Here is a 12744-nt window from a genome sequence, read left to right on the forward strand (position 1 = left end):
TCGTTACAGTATAGAGTCCATAGTCTCACTGCTCTTACAGTATAGAGTCCATAGTCTCACTGCTCTTAACAGTAAAGAGTCCATAGTCTCACTGGCTCTTACAGTAATAGAGTCCATAGTCTCCACTGCTCTTACAGTATAGGTCCATAGTCTCACTGCTCTTACAGTAAAGAGTCCATAGTCTCACTGCTCTTACAGTAGAGAGTCCATAGTCTCACTGCTCTTACAGTATAGAGTCCATAGTCTCCACTGCTCTTACAGTATAGAGTCCATAGTCTCACTGCTCTTACAGTATAAGAGTCCATAGTCCTCACTGCTCTTACAGTATAGAGTCCATAGTCCTCACTGCTCTTACAGTATAGAGTCCACAGTCTCACTGCTCTTACAGTAATAGTCCATAGTCTCACTGCTCTTACAGTAAAGAGTCCATAGTCTCACTGCTCTTACAGTATAGAGTCCATAGTCTCACTGCTCTTACAGTATATAGTCCATAGTCCTCACTGCTCTTACCGTTATAGATCACATAGTCTCACTTGCTCTTACAGTAAAGAGTCCATAGTCTCATGCTCTTACGGTATAGAGTCCACAGTCTCACTGACTTTTCAGTAGAGTCCATAGTCTCAGCTGCTCTTACAGTAAGAGTCCATAGTCTCACTGCTCTTACAGTAAGAGTCCATAGTCTCACTGCTCTTACAGTATAGAGTCCACTAGTCTCACTGCTCTTACAGTAAGAGTCCATAGTCTCACTGCTCTTACCGTATAGAGTCCATAGTCTCACTGCTCTTACAGTATAGAGTCCATAGTCTCACTGCTCTTACAGTAAAGAGTCCATAGTCTCACTGCTCGTACAGTATAGAGTCCATAGTCTCACTGCTCTTACAGTATAGAGTCCATAGTCTCACTGCTCTTACAGTATAGAGTCCATAGTCCTCACTGCTCTTACAGTATAGAGTCCATAGTCTCACTGCTCTTACAGTATAGAGTCCATAGTCTCACTGCTCTTACAGTATAGAGTCCATAGTCCTCACTGCTCTTACAGTATAGAGTCCATAGTCTCACTGGCTCTTACAGTAAAGAGTCCATAGTCTCACTGCTCTTACAGTATAGAGTCCATAGTCTCACTGCTCTTACAGTATAGAGTCCATAGTCTCACTGCTCTTACAGTAAAGAGTCCATAGTCTCGCTGCTCTTACAGTACAGAGTCCATAGTCTCGCTGCTCTTACAGTATAGAGTCCATAGTCTCACTGGTCTTACAGTAAAGAGCCCATAGTCTCACTGCTCTTACGGTATAGAGTCCATAGTCTCACTGCTCTTACGGTATAGAGTCCATAGTCTCACTGCTCTTACAGTATAGAGTCCATAGTCTCACTGCTCTTACAGTATAGAGTCCATAGTCTCACTGCTCTTACAGTATAGAGTCCACAGTCTCACTGCTCTTACAGTATAGAGTCCACAGTCTCACTGCTCTTACAGTATAGAGTCCACAGTCTCACTGCTCTTACAGTAAAGAGTCCATAGTCTCACTGCTCTTACAGTATAGAGTCCATAGTCTCACTGCTCTTACAGTATAGAGTCCATAGTCTCACTGCTCTTACAGTATAGAGTCCATAGTGTCACTGCTCTTACAGTAAAGAGTCCATAGTCTCACTGCTCTTACTATAAAGAATCTTCTTCTATGTTTGTGTACAAACCTTCTTTCCTCCGGACGCAGAGGATGTCCCCTCGTCACAGTCCTGGGGATAAATAGATGATGGGAGTGATCTCTGTACTGACCCCTGATATATTTATACATAGTTATTAGATCTCCCCTTGTAGCGGTTACTCGGCAGCATAGAGGGGTTTCCACCGCTGGAGGGTGTCCTTTTCCCGATTATTGAGGAGTCTTCTCAGCATAGTTGTTACTCTTAATCTGAGTCAAGACTCTAGATTGAGGGTGAAGAAGAGCTACTTTATTGATGGCCACAGCTCGGCCTTTTATGCAGGAACACAAACTACAGCAACCAATCAATATACAGTAAAAGATAACACAGTCACAAAACAGGGGCTTGGTCATGTAGACATTGTGTCTTTACCAGACAATAGACCAGAGTGTTATCTTGTGTATTGTAATTAAGTAGGTCAGTCTTGTGGTTAGAGCAGACTGAATGTCTGGAAGTGTGTCTACACCTATGTCCCTGATACACATAGATGTCTGCGTCTATTGTTAAGAGTAGGTATCCAAGGCCCTGGCTAAAAAACATCTTTAAAAAAGGGGGATCAGTTACATGGCTCCCTCGTTGTGGAACACTCCAGCAGACCCGTTTTGACCCTTTTTGGGTCAACTGGAGGCTGCCTGGACGACAAATCAAGGACTGAGTTCAGTCTGGCGGGACAGCCCATCAGCTTTACCTTTCTATTTTCCGGGGCGGTACTGCATGTTAAAGTTATATGGCTGTAGTGTTAGGCTCAATAATCGTCCGTTGTCTCTGGCCACCCTGTTTAACCAAACCAATGGGTTGTGGTCCGTTAATTCTTGCCCATACAAGTAGGGGGTGAGTTTCTTCAGCATCCACACCATAGCTAAACACTACTTTTCAACTGCCGCATAGCTCACTTCCCGGGTCAACTGGGCAATAGTTTGCGGCAGATGTAGGGCACCGGGTGCTCTCCTCCTTATATTGGGCAGACTAGATGGGCCAAATGGTTCTTATCTGCCGACACATTCTATGTTTCTATGTTTCTCTCCCACTTGGCTGAGAACTGCCCCCAGTCCGAAGATGGAAGCGTCTGTGTGGACGGTAAAACGTTTGTTAGGGACTGGGGCAGCCAACACAGGAGCATGCACAAGAGCATCTTTCAAGGCTTAAAAAACTGTGTCACAGGCGGTAGACCACAGGACCTGTCTGGGAAGGTTCTTTTTCGTGAGGTCAGTCAGGGGCTTAGCTAGGGCACTGTAGTCTGGTACAAACTGTCTGTAATACCCTGCAGTCCCCAGGAAGGCCAGGACCTGGGTATTAGTCTGGGGTGTGGCCCAGTTAGCGACAGCTTCTATCTTGGTGGGCTTTGGCCGCTGCAGCACAAACCCGACCTGGTGGCCCAAATACTGGACCTCCGCCATGCCTATATGACATTTGTCTGGTTTCAGAGTCAGGCCAGCGTCCCAAATCTGATCCAGCACTGACCCCACATGCATCAAGTGTTCCTCCCGGGACTCGCTATAGATCGCAATGTCATCCAGGTGTGCACAAGCGAAATCCTGGAAGCCATTAAGGAGTCTATCCACCAAGCGTTGGAACGTGGCTGAGGCGTTTCTCATCCCAAATAGCATGACCCTAAATTGGTACAAGCCAAACGGGGTGACAAAGGAAGACTTGCGGATATCCTCCTCGGCCAGGGGAATCTGCCAGTACCCCTTACAGAGGTCAATGGTGGTCAGATATCGTCCCCTGGCAATGCAATCCAATAACTCATCCACTCGGGGCATGGGGTAAGCATCTGTCATGGTTTTGTCATTTAGCCGCAGATAGTCCACGCAGAACCGGGTAGTCCCATCCTTCTTTGGTACCAGGACTACTGGGGATGCCCAGGGACTATCGGAGGGCTCAATGACTCTTAGCCTCAAAATTTCCTGTATCCGGTATGGGGGTTGCCTAATCGAAGCCTGGTCTGGGGTTTCTACTCTATGAGTAGCTAGTGTGGTGAACCCGGGTTCTTGGGAGAACGTGTGGCTCTTACTGGCTATTAAGCAGTTTATCTGTCCCCTAGCTTTATCTGACTAAGGGGATTGGTCTGGGGCGGTCTACTCAAGAGGTCAGGTATCGGTAATCTGTCTGGATCGTCAGTGGCTGGGGCGCAGATGGCAGTTATGTCCTCGGGTCTTTCTTGATATGCTTTGAGCATATTAATGTTGAAGGCTTTACGCACCCTCTCATCTTTGTCGCTGGCGATTACATATGTGGTATCGCAGAGTTGGTCTACCACCGTGTAAGGGCCCTGCCAGGCTGCTTGCAACTTATCCTGTTTGGTCGGTTTCAACACTAGGACTTTCTGTCCTACTTGGAACGTCCGTTGGCGAGCACCCCGATCGCACCATACCCTCTGCCACTTCTGGGCCACCTGGAGGTTTTCCTTAACCATCTGTGCCAGCTGTTCCATGCGGAGCTGCACCACATATGACACGATGGGGGCTCCCTCTTGTTCGGTGGTTCCCTCCCAGTGCTCCCTGATGAAATCCAGAGGGCCTCGCACCCTTCGCCCATACAGTATCTCAAAAGGAGAGAACCCCGTGGATTCCTATGGCACCTCGATGTACGCAAACAGGAGGTGAGGCAGGAACCGTTACTAGTCATGGTATTCGTTTGTGAACATTTCCAACATTTGCTTGAGGGTTAGGGTTAGGGTTAGGGGGGGGGGGGGTGTACAGGGAACTAAGTAGGGACTTGATTTGGCAGATGTTCCACAATTGGTGAGTCAGTTTAGCGGTGAACTGTCTCCCTTGGTCGGAGAGGATCTCCCTAGGGAAACCTACCCTAGCGAATATCCCGACCAAGGCATTGGCAACGGTGTCTGACTGAATATTGGATAAGGCAACTTTTGCAAACCTAGCCACTTCAGTATATCAAAGATTGGGTTCATGTGCCAATTTTACACTGTACAAGACTGAGGGCATTCCTATGCTGGGTTCAGGAACAGATGTGTATGCCACACATCCCCTCCACGAGGGCTCGGCGGGTCCACGATTACTTTTGTCTTACAAGTAATGAACAATGAGGGAATAGCATGGCCGGTTAGGTTTATATGGAAACCCCTTGCATGGGGAAACTCCTGGAATGCCATTATGGAAAGCACGTGCATAGGGACTCGTATATAAACGTTTACATTTCAATAAAAGGGTTGTTGACTCCCAGACTGTGTGTCGGCCAGTTCTTGGGACAAAGGGATTATACTTACACTACCCATATCTTGTATGCTGGATAGGACTACCAGCGGAGATACCGTGTATTATACTGTTACTCCGCTACAATTGGTGGCAAGCAACGGGATTCAAACCTCACAGCAAAACAGCAGTTCGTTGAAAGCCATTCGTATATATAAACCGGAGTTCGGGAACATGTTCGGCTATACCAGTGATAGGCAAACTGCGGCTCTCCAGCTGTTGCAGAACTACAACTCCCAGCATGCAAAGACTGCCTACAGCTTTCAGCCTACAACAGGGCATGGTGGGAGTTGTAGTTTTGCAACAGCTGGAGAGCCGCAGTTTGCCTATCACTGGGCTATACGAACGGACGGTGGAGACTAACTATGCTGCACTGAAACGAGCTACACTAGAAGAACTGTTGGAAGCAAGGGGTAAAATAGCCAGCAACAAGACGAAAGCTACCTTTATTGCCGAACTCATGGAGGGAGACCTAGGAAATAATACGGCACCTCCACCACAGAGGGAAGAAACAGAGTTCCAAAAAGAACTCAGATCCAGATTAGAGTTTTACCCAGAAACACCACCCACGGAGACATTGGAAAGATTGATGGCAGATGTACAGGAGTATATCATGGCCAGGCAGCTACAAACAGGCCGGCGATCCAGAGAGGGGTCACCAGCACCATCCAGGGAAGAATTAAGAGTCCCTATCAAGCATTTAAAAATTATGCTCATACAGAGGACGACATCGACGGATATTTACAGGACTTTAAAAGATTGTGCCAGCTGCATGATATCAGCCCCGCAGACCAGGTACCCCTGCTTGCCGGTAGATTATCTGGCTGCGCAGCAGAGACGTACCGCGCAGTTCCGGATGAGGACAGCAGAGACTACCAAAAGGTGAAACAGGCCATTCTAGCACGTTATGCCATTACCCCCGAGGCATGGAGATGTAAATTCCGGGAACTTAAAAAGCAGAAAAAGGATTCTCATGCAGAATGGGCTCACTGCTTACACCGAGCTGCCATGGGGTGGATACATGCGACCCAAGCCACTAGCCTGGAGGACCTACTACAACTGGTCCTCGTAGAACAATTCTTCAAGTGGCTGACAAGGGATCAAGAGCCCCGTACCCTACACGACGCAGCCAAGCTAGCGGACGAGCACCAAGATGCCAGGCAATACCAACGTCCACCACCCCACTTATTCTCCAGACCTGCAACCCCTCTTCCAGCTCCTGCGACTCTGTCATGACCAGGGGGAGCCCCTAACCGATACCCACTGAGATACCCACCCCGGCCTTGTATACGATTCCACACCTGCAACCAGTTGGGAATGCCCACGAAACCGCCAAACCTGGTCCAATCAGGGGCTCGGGCAACGGTACATTCCTACCAGGGTGAAGCTAACGCCCGACACACTTCAGCCACCTCTGTAGAAGAACAACTGGGGGTACTACATGAGGCCAACCCCATCCAAGCAGCTTCCGACAATAGACAAGGTCATCGCCGGGGGTATACCTAGCAGGGAAACATGTGCAAGGACTGCGGGATTCTGGGGCCACTTTGGTCTGGAACCACCTCATCCCCAAGGAGGCCCGCACCGGAGAGTGTGTAGCTGTGCGAGTGGCAGGGGGAGCCATCTACAAAGTACCTACTGCCAAGGTGCATTTGAATTGGGGAGTAGGATCAGGGGATGTGGAAGTGGGGCTCATGCAAGACTTGCCGGCAGATGTTATTTTGGGCAACGACTTGGGGGAGCTCACGTCAGCTTTGTTCCCCAACCCACAGTACAAGAGGCCTACCCAGTCGTCACCAGACAGCAGACCCGCACCACGGCACTATCCACACACTCTGAGGCTCAGGTAAGTGAACCACCCCTTTCTCCCGACACCCTCCCCTGGGATGCCCCGTTAGCATTTGGCAGTGAGGTAGCAGTGAGGTAGCCCTAGATCCCTCCTTATAGGTATATAAAGACAGGATAGCCAACAGCCAGGCCGGGTTAGAGGGAGAGAGATATGCCTGGGAAAAGGGCCTATTATATCGCTACGCTGAAAAAATGGTAGCTGGGTCTCTCCTGATGCACACGAAACAGCTGATAGTCCCCCAAAAATATAGGCAGGATTTACTGCGCATTGCCCACAACATACCCCTGTCAGGGCATCTAGGGGTCAGCCGAACTAAACATCGGCTGACCCAGAACTTTTTCTGGCCAGGTATCTCAAAGGATATCTGGAAATTTTGCCAAACCTGCGATACCTGCCAGAGAGTAGGGAAGCGAGGAAATCGCTTTAAAGCGAAGTCGAGTGGCCGTAGACCTCATAGGCCCCTAGCTAAACCCAGTCCCTCCGGCAAGAAGTACATCTTGACCGTAGTGGACTATGCCACCAGGTATCCAGAGGAGGTGGCGCTGACCAATGTTCATGCAGAAACCATAGCGAATGCCGATGCAAATCTTCTCCCGCATGGGATTTCCCCGGGAGATTATTTCGGATAGGGGCACCCAATTCACTGCAGAGGTTACCCACCAACTCTGGAAGGTATGCAGTATTAAACCCATCTTAACTTCGGCTTATCACCCCCAGTCCAATGGTCTCTGTGAACGTTTCAACGGAACTCTGAAGCAGATGATCCATACGTTTGTAGACACCAGAAAGGACTGGGAAAGGTTCTTACCTCATTTGCTCTTTGCATATAGGGAGGTTCCCCAAGAGTCCACCGGGTTTCTCCCCCTTTGAACTACTGTTCGGGAGAAGGGTGAGGGGTCCCTTAGATCTCATCCGAGAACATTGGGAAGGGGAGGTGAACACTAGGGGTACCCCTATCGTCCCATACATGCTATAGTTTCGTGAGCGCCTGGAGGAATTGACTCAGACAGTGCGTACCAACCTCCAGGCAGCCCAACAACGGCAGCGCAGATGGTATGAAAAGGGGGCCAGAGACCGTAGCTTTCAGATAGGGCAGAAGGTGCTAATCCTGAGGCCAGTCCACAATGACAATCTGCATGTCTCCTGGCAGGGCCCATACAAGGTTGTAGAACAGATCTGTGATACCACCTATGTGATCGGCCACTGCACTGGGGCGGGTGGCAGACGCATGCTCCACGTAAATATGCTGAAGCCCTACTACGAGAGCGTGGAAAATGTAGCCGCCATCTGTGCCTCTACCGCAGAGGACTTTGATAACTTACCCCTCCCAGACCTCCTAGAGAGGAGACCAGAACGAGGGTCTGGGAGAAGTACAGTTGGGGGAGCGCCTGAGCCCCCAGGAACAGGCACAAGCCCAAAGGTTAAATCAGGATAAAGGGGCCACGTTCTCTGATCGCCCCGGGTACACACCCCTAGCTACCCATAGGGTAGAGACCCCCGGACAAACCCTGCTACGACAACCTCCATACCTCATAGGAGAACATGCACAAGGAGATTGAGGAAATGTTACAGTTAGGTGTTATAGAACACTCTGGCAGCCCCTGGGCCTCCCCGGTAGTGTTAGTGCCAAAGGGTGATGGGACAACCCACTTCTGCGTAAAGTACAGGAGGCTCAATGACAAAACCGTATCTGACGCCTACCCTATGCCCCGGATAGACGAGCTCCTGGATAACATGGCCAGAGGCCAGTATCTCACTACAATAGATCTTTGTAAGGGGTACTGGCAGATTCCCTTAGCCGAGGAAGTTGTCCCCAAGTCGGCGTTTGTCACCCCGTTTGGCCTGTACCAGTTTAAGGTCATGCCATTCGGGATGAAAAACGCCCCGGCTACTTTTCAGAGGATGGTGGATCGGTTATTGGACAGGTGCCAGGAGTACACTTGCGCCTATTTAGATGACATAGCCATTTTTAGTCACTCCTGGGCCGAACACCTGACCCACATTGTAGCCGTACTAGATCAGGGAGGCAGGGTTAACCCTTAAACCCAGTAAATGCCATATAGGTATGGCTGAAGTACAATATCTAGGCCACTGAGTAGGGAGCGGCCAACAGAAACCCGAGCCCGCCAAGATAGAAGCCGTAGCCAAGTGGCCAACCCCCCGTACTAAGACCCAAGTCCTAACCTTCCTGGGTACCGCCGGGTACTACCGGAAATTTGTACCCAATTAGAGCACCCTAGCCAAGCCCCTCACGGATTTGACCTGTAAAAACCTTCCTAAGCTAGTAATCTGGGGCCCCAGAGTGTGAACAGGCATTCCAGCAACTGAAAACAGGCCTGATCAATGCACCTGTACTCACTGCTCCTGATCCCACTAAACGATTCCTTGTCCACACACACGCTTCCATGTTTGGATTGGGGGCAGTACTGAGCCAAGTCGGAGCAGATGGCGGCGAGCACCTAGTAGCTTACTGTAACGGAACGCCTGGCACCCCGACCGGGTACCTCCGTCGATAGATGCTCCTAGTGCTTTCCGAGGACTCCAAGCACTCCACTTGACACCGTACGCCCTGCAGACCCCACGAACCGCCGCAGCTTGGTTGGGGTCTCACCGTCCTCCACCCACGCTGGACCTACGACAAGGCTCCAGGCTCCAGTGGGTGAACCTCTCCTACAGCCAGAGAGCAGGAACAGCTCTTACAAGAGCTAGTAGTTATGCCAGGGGAGTATAGCAAATCTTCAGCGTATAGCAATCCCCCAGTTTGATCAGTTATCCAAACACCAGTCTCAACATGATGAAGGATAAAACAGGAACACTTTATTGAGGGCTATCCGCCCGTATTTATGCAGGTCCCCATCTGGTGGACACGCCCCCAGGGGACCAGAATGGAGACTGCGACACACCGAACAGATACAACACATCCCCACAATGCATCATGGTTTCCTCCTCTCTGCCCCAGAGACAACCGAGGAATAATCCAATTATCTCTCAGGACAAAGGGGAGATCGCCAATACACATGTGGAGACAACAGGACAGACATCACCATTTAAACACACAATGTCACACCCTCCCAGCAACCACAGACATTTAACATATTCCCAGATAGCTCAAGTCTGAGTGCATATCATTAGGCGAATGGCACTCAGAATACACGAATACAATTAAACTAGCCATCTGGGTGCCCTCACATAACAAAATACAATTCCAAAGACAGAGTTAAGCTGTGCGGCCGGCCTGTCTTCTTTAAAGTTAGTATGGGCCATAATTCTGAGGCAGGAGGCTGGCAACCAGCCCCCTCCAAAACACCGTGGCGAGGTTGGTTTCGTCACACATCTCCCCCTCCCAGGGAAGACTAACCAGATACCTGACCTCACGGTCAGTACCTGAGTTAGTCTGGCAGCCCAACCACAACCCCATACTGGACCTGTTGAATTTTGGGGCCTGGCTCTGTTCTGTATGTCCCCAGCTGTTGAGTGGGCATCTGCGACTCCTTGCTGCCTTGTGGTTCTCCAGCTTGGAGCTGTAGGTACTTGGTGGGCAGAGGCCGACTGCGCTCTGCCCAGATGCCAGCTCTTCCGCTGGGATGGGGTCAGGAAATCCTATCCCCAGGACCTTGTTGCAGATCGGCTGTGGAGAGGAGGAATCGCTTACCTCCTCCTCCAGGCATTCCTGCAGGGTTGGTGGGGGATCTGAACCGGCCGTCCAGCATCCCGGTAGGCCTGGTGCAGAGACCGCGGTCCCATCTGCACCATCGAAGTTAGGGGTGCTGTCCCCCTGTGGTTGGGGATAGAGACCGGTTGTCTCTTCTCTCTTTACAACACACTGCTGCTGGGGAGTCAGACCGACTGTCTCAACTCTCTGTAACACTGCCTGGTGCTGGGTAGTGGGTGCGACCATCTCCACTCCTAGTAATGCTGGTTGCTGCAGGGACGGGGGACTGACAATCTCCTCTCCCTGTGATCCTGTCTGCCGCTGGGGAGAGAGACCGGTTGTCATCTCTCCCTGTAAGTTAAGCTGTTGATGGGAAGTCAGACCGACTGTCTGGACTCCAGGTAATGCTGGCTGTAGTTGGGGATCTGGGATGGCTACCCAGCATCCCTGTAGGGCCGGTGGAGAGACTTCGGTCCCATCTCTACCTGCCGTCGGGACGTCTTCCCAGAACCAGTCAATGAAGTTCCCTACTTTGGGAGTTAGTAGGGAAGCAGGGGGTATCGCCGGCAAGTCTTCCCAGTTGTAGGAGGGCAGATCTGGCTCTACTTGTCGAGTAGGTTGGGGATGAACAGAGCTGAGCAGGTGTTGGTAGGTCTGCTCCAGCTCCCACTCCCTTGTTACCAGGTGGATCATGTCTTTGCTCACCTCCCTTCCGTCAGCATAATCATGCATGCCCATCCGGTAGTCGTAGATGTCCCAAAACCTAGACTCCTCCGTGCTGCCAAGATCAATGTCCTCCTCCAAGGCATCCCATAGTAACCCAGGTCCATCATAATCCTTACCCTCGGGTCTGTCGTGCTCAGCCATCCAGGGGGAATGTTGAATGACATGCCACCTTAGGGCCTGGTAAGCGTCCTCTAGCCAAAGCTCCTTACATACCAGGTTCTGGAGCTCTGTTACCCAGTCATCCAGGGGCTGCTCTCCCAAGAGACCCATCCGCATCGCCACACGCTTTTGTAGCCGCTGCTCATAACTGGGGAGACTCTCACCTCGCCGCCGCTGGGCATTTTCCAGGGCATCATACCAGACTTCCTTTCTGTCTGCATCCCTGTAGTCCACGGCTGCCTCCTCCTCCTCGTCATAGAACGCTGTCCGAAGACTAGCCGATTCCATCCTGCTGTAGCCAGGGGTGCTGTACGGATACTAGCGTTGCCCTCAATATACTCCACGAACGGTGTCTCCGAGCTGCTTCTCCTCACACTAGGACGCCATCCCACCGCTGCCACCAATGTAACGGAACGCCTGGCACCCTGACCGGGTACCTCCATCGATAGATGCTCCTAGTGCTTTCCGAGGACTCCAAGCACTCCACTTGACACCGTACGCACTGCAGACCCCACGAACCGCCGTAGCTTGGTTGTGGTCTCACCGTCCTCCACCCACGCTGGACCTACGACAAGGCTCCAGGCTCCAGTGGGTGAACCTCTCCTACAGCCAGAGAGCAGGAACAGCTCTTACAAGAGCTAGTAGTTATGCCAGGGGAGTATAGCAAATCTTCAGCGTATAGCAATCCCCCAGTTTGATCAGTTATCCAAACACCAGTCTCAACATGATGAAGGATAAAACAGGAACACTTTATTGAGGGCTACCCGCCCGTATTTATGCAGGTCCCCATCTGGTGGACACGCCCCCAGGGGACCAGAATGGAGACTGCGACACACCAAACAGATACAACACATCCCCACAATGCATCATGGTTTCCTCCTCTCTGCCCCAGAGACAACCGAGGAATAATCCAATTATTTCTCAGGACAAAGGGGAGATCGCCAATACACATGTGGGGACAACAGGACAGAAATCACCAGTTAAACACACAATGTCACACCCTCCCAGCAACCACAGACATGTAACATATTCCCAGATAGCTCAAGTCTGAGTGCATATCATTAGGTGACTGGCACTCAGACCACACGAATACAATTAAACTAGCCATCTGGGTACCCTCACATAACAAAATACAATTCCAAAGACAGATTTAAGCTGTGCGGCCGGCCTGTGTTCTTTAAAGTTAGTATGGGCCATAATCCTGAGGCAGGAGGCTTTTAAACAGGCCTCTCCAAAACACCGTGGCGAGGTTGGTTTCGTCACACTTACCTAAGCAGAAAACACCTACCCAGAGAAGTAAGCTACGCCGCCATCGAAAAAGAATGTCTGGCCGTGGTGTGGGCCCTTAAAAAGCTGCAGCCCTACTTGTACGGGCAACCCTTTTCCTTACTCACAGATCACAACCCGCTGGTGCGGCTGAACAGGGTGTCAGGAGACAATGC

Source organism: Bufo gargarizans, unplaced genomic scaffold (assembly GCF_014858855.1).
Source record: "Bufo gargarizans isolate SCDJY-AF-19 unplaced genomic scaffold, ASM1485885v1 fragScaff_scaffold_229_pilon, whole genome shotgun sequence".
Taxonomy (NCBI): domain Eukaryota; kingdom Metazoa; phylum Chordata; class Amphibia; order Anura; family Bufonidae; genus Bufo; species Bufo gargarizans.